Genomic DNA, 4,749 nt, shown 5'->3' with positions numbered 1-4,749 from the left:
TGGACCCTCATCTTTAGCTGATCTTGTCAACACTGGGGTGGGATTTACACATTTTAAAACAGATTACGTAGAATATTCCTCAACTCCAAAAATTAGAAAGCTCCCTGAGCTCTCTGCTCCCCCATTCTTGGATCTGTTGTGAGTAGGGTGGTCTAGAACCTTCACTGTGAATGAAAAGTTTGCACCAGATGAAGTCTGAGGTTTCGTTCCATTCTGCATGAAATTTCTGGGACTGCATTTCTAGATAGTGTCACCCACATATGAGGACAATATTAGAACACAAAATTGGGTTCTAAATATCCCTCTTTGTGCTGCGTAACAAGGAAAAGAGAGGTATTCTGGTATAATCTACATTTTGAGATCCAGAGGCTGAGGCCCGTAGAATTCTGAAACAAGTATAGCTGTACTTCGTCACACCTGCTTAACAAGAGTCATTGCAGGTAAAAGACAACACAACCTGGGAGCTGCTAGACCCAGGGGGACAGTCATGCATGGACAAAGAAAATTTCATGTTGATGATTTGTCAAGGCTTTTTATTTTTTCATTTGGTTTAAATTGGGTTTCATAAAAACAATGCATGAAACCATGTTTGTTTTTCATTCTTTAAGTCATATGAAAATATTGGAAAGGTTCAAATGTAGGAGATGGCACAACACTTCATGTTCCTTTATGCCTTTGTTTCTGCCATTACTTGTCTTGGATATCCTTCACCTTGCCTTCTTCATCATATCCACCTAAGGAAGTCTGACACACCCATTGAAAAATGGGGAAACGATATCCTAAATGCCTGCATGTACTTGGTAAGTGCTAGTATTATCCATATTTTAGATGGAGGAACTGGGTCTGTTGTGCACCACCACAGAGAGCAGTAACTTGCCTAAGATCACACAGCTGGAATGAGATAAAGCCTGGATTCAAAGTCAGGTCATCAGTCCAGGGTTTGTGCTCTTCACACACATTGACACTGTCAGGGATGTCACAGAAGAAAAAATTCAAATATTTGATGAATGTGTTAAGCTGTTTTCTTCACTACTTATGATAAAAAAATTAAATTAAAAAAATGAAATTAGGTTTACAACCTATCAACCTGGCAAAGATTTTGAAGAGTAGCCAGTGTTGGGTTGGAACTAAGAGAATAGAATTTGCTCCAAGGAGGGGAGTGCCAATTTATATAGTCCTTCTGAAAGACAATTTGGCAGTATATAATATATCCTTTAGATACAGCATACCTTCAAACTCAGAAATTCCCCATCTACAATGTACTATATGTATTTATATATATTTCATATTGTGTGAGAAAGTGCAAAACAGGCAGTGACTGTAACCAGAGAAGGTTCGAAGTGAAATTAACAGCTAATATTTATTGAGCACTCGTTATGTGCTAGGAGCTCCACTAAATACTTTGAATGAATTATTTCTTTTAATCTTTACAACTCTTACAATAGAAGCACTCTCAGCAGTCCTTTTTATTAGTTGAAGCATGGAGAGATTAAATAACTTGCTCAAAGTCACTAAGGAGGAAGCTTCTGAGGGGATGTGAATAATTTGTAAGATTTAGAAATAAAAAAAAATAAAGTTGACCCTTTGGAGTTAAGACACCATCTCCTGGGGAATGGCACATTAGCTAGTTAGCTCCCAAGAGAGGATTAGTTTATCTGGTTAAAAATTAAGCCACCCATTATTAGAAATTGAGACCTGAGGGGATCTAGTATGGGCAAATAACTATATCATGTGATTTTTGATGGGCCAGTTAACTTTTCTACCAAGTAGAAAGCACTTTCCTCGTAGATTTTTTTTTCTTTTAATTAGATGTGATACAAAGGGTATCTGATATGAGGAGGAGGCTAGAGTATGTCAATTCAATTCATTTTGGTAATTTGGAGATTTTGCTTGGCTTGGCATCCATTGCTCCCTTCCCAGTTCCTCTCTATGAACATTTGATGTTCTCTCCTACATCCCGAAGAGTCTCCTCCTTTGATACCTTGCTGTTTCTCCCGACTACGAGTTGGAAAATACAGAAGTACTAAATGCTGTAGTAACTTTCGAACTTTTAAACAGTAGGGCCCTAACGGTGGGAGTACCCTTGGAAGGAGGAGAATTCTCTCAAGTTCTGCTTGCATAGCACTTAGCATGAGAATGAGAAAATGTTAATTGTGTACATCAAAGAATGGGCCACTGATAAGTGACTTAGTCCTAAGGACAAGTAATCGATCAGTGGTCAGTTACAAAGAAAATGTGCTTAGTGCCCTTGGGTCTCTGTCTAACCTCAGGACACCTTCAGACACAAAAGAATTGCTTTCACTATTACCATTGATGATCCTTAATATTCTATTTCAAATAGTGGGAACCAGAATCTTGGAAGGACAGAAAAACCTTCATGACTGTCGTGAAGTTTTGTTCATGACGGTTATGTTCCTTGGAATGCCTCTATTCATCTTTCCCTTCCTCATCATTCACTGAAACCCAACTCAAGGGCCCCTCTTCTATAAAGAATTCTCTGATGCTATCAACTGAGAATTATTTCAATGTTCCTGTGTATCGCTCTCCTTGGTTATGACTCTTTGAATTAGTTGTATAGTTACATTGCTCTTCCCTCAAGGGAGAGGAACTCTACAAAATAACAACAATGGGAAAACAACAGCAGAGACTAGGGTGGTGCAAACCTATTTATTTCAGCAGAGAGAAGCCTAGTGATTTAAAGTTAGACATAATCTACCAGACAAAGCCTTCAATGCATGAAACTTCAAATGTTTGAAAAGTCCAGTGTGAAAAGTCTAGAACCTATTTTGTGCAAGGATTTAACTGCTTCTAGGTCAAGCCTGAGAAGTAGGAGGTATGGGTTATAGACTTGGTTTGATTATCACTAAGACATATTCTCAGTTACTTCCTGGAGCCTCAGTTCCATCATCTACCAATGGGACAAATGACACAAAATGGCTCATACCTAACTGAACTATTGTGAGAGCAAAGTAAGATAAGAGATGTGAAAATCCTTTATCTAAGGCAGTATTGGGTGTTATTTTAAACCATAAGCCAAATCCTGTGTCATAGAAGAGATTGCTATTATAAGGATAGGTGGCCAATACCTAGAATTCATGTATGATCAATGAGGCCAAAGACCTGGAAATGACACCCACTAAGGAAACACCTGAGTGGCTGATGTGGGCATAGGGAGATAAGGATAGCTCATATCCAATCAAGGGGAAATATTAATATGCTGAAAAATACTACTCTGGCAAGTTTTCATAAAGTAACTGCCTGAGGTTTGATCTGTGAAACAGGTTTTTCAGGAAGAAAAATGGGTCAAATAAGTTTGAGTTAGGATTTTTACTCACAGCCTTTAGAATGCAGATATGACTCATTAAAAGGGATATAGGCAGGCAGCTTCAATTTTCTCAAGGGCAGTAACCTGGTCAAAGCTGAAACTCAGCCTGTTGCATTAAGATCTGACAGAAGAAAGAATGTGTTCATGAACTGCTTGGGGTTTCTGAAATAAGAACCAAAAGAGGAAGATTTGAATGCTGTTTATCCAGCATTATAAAAGGGGAAGCTTTGATTTTGGAAGTCATGGGAATATCAGTGTTTGGGAAGCTGGATTCTATTATGAGGGAAAGCATTGATCAGGACACCCTTTCTGGCCCTCCTTCCTCAACCCCATTCTAACAGGAAACAGTTCCACAATTGATTGGTAATATCTGCCCTAGTGTGGGTGGAGGGAGTTCTGGCACATTTGTCATACATTTTCAATCCTGCAATAATTATGCAATGAGTAATATGTGGCTAGTATAAAAGTTAGATGCAGTTGTGTGTACTAAATTATAAAAGGGTTTCATTACAGATCAACTAACCCTAGAGACTTTGTGTCTCTATTCTGTTTGTTCTGAATCTCTGTCGTATAGTAGGGTGGAAAGATAGTCTGCTCCAGTAATTTGTAACAGTCTAGGTCCTGATGCTTCTTAGTGCTATTCCCAGCACAGAGATGATATTTTTATTGCAGTGGTTCATAATTCAGCTTTCACATAGCCAAATCTCCAAAGTCTGCACTGGGGTAACAGAGGCAGGGGAAAAAAAAGCCAGTGCTTGCCAAATGACCAAGGATAAAATTGGTAGTGGAAAAATTGGATTTGTAAGCAATTAAGAATTTTTTTACAAACAATGGAGCATTTAAATAAAATGAAGCTGAAGTCTTTCTAAACACTTGGCATTTTCTATTTTGTGTCCTTGTTAGTGTTCTTTCTTACAGAAGGAATTTTTATTTATCTATTTTATTATTTTTATGCAGATAAATTCCATTGGCTCTATGAAGAGACAAAATTTTTACTTGAGTTGAGTGACTTTAGTGTTCAAGAGAGGAGACAGATTTGTCAGTGACCAGTTAAGAGGGATTTAAAGATGCATGCACTTCCTCATAGAAAAATAATAGGCCCTGGGTGGAGTGGAGTTAAGAAACAGGACAGAGGTGTATGGAGGAGGAAATGAGAAACACTACAAAGACAAAAAGAGATCTATTCTTTGATTAATATCTCTCCTTGTTGACCCTTCATTATTTCTGGTCTTTTTCCACATCCAGACAACAAGATGGCTGCTCCCTGGGGAGGGATTTTCATTAACTTGTAACTAGAGTAAGTCCTTCCCAAGACCCCTGATCACACACCTCCTCCTTCAGACTAGTCTTTCTCTAACTTCAGACATTGGCATGTTTTCTTTCTGATCTTTGGTTTCTCAATTTGCCACCTGCATAGAAGATAG

This window comes from Ailuropoda melanoleuca, chromosome 6 (assembly GCF_002007445.2).
Source record: "Ailuropoda melanoleuca isolate Jingjing chromosome 6, ASM200744v2, whole genome shotgun sequence".
NCBI lineage: Eukaryota > Metazoa > Chordata > Mammalia > Carnivora > Ursidae > Ailuropoda > Ailuropoda melanoleuca.
Note: the sequence above shows the minus strand (reverse complement) of the source record.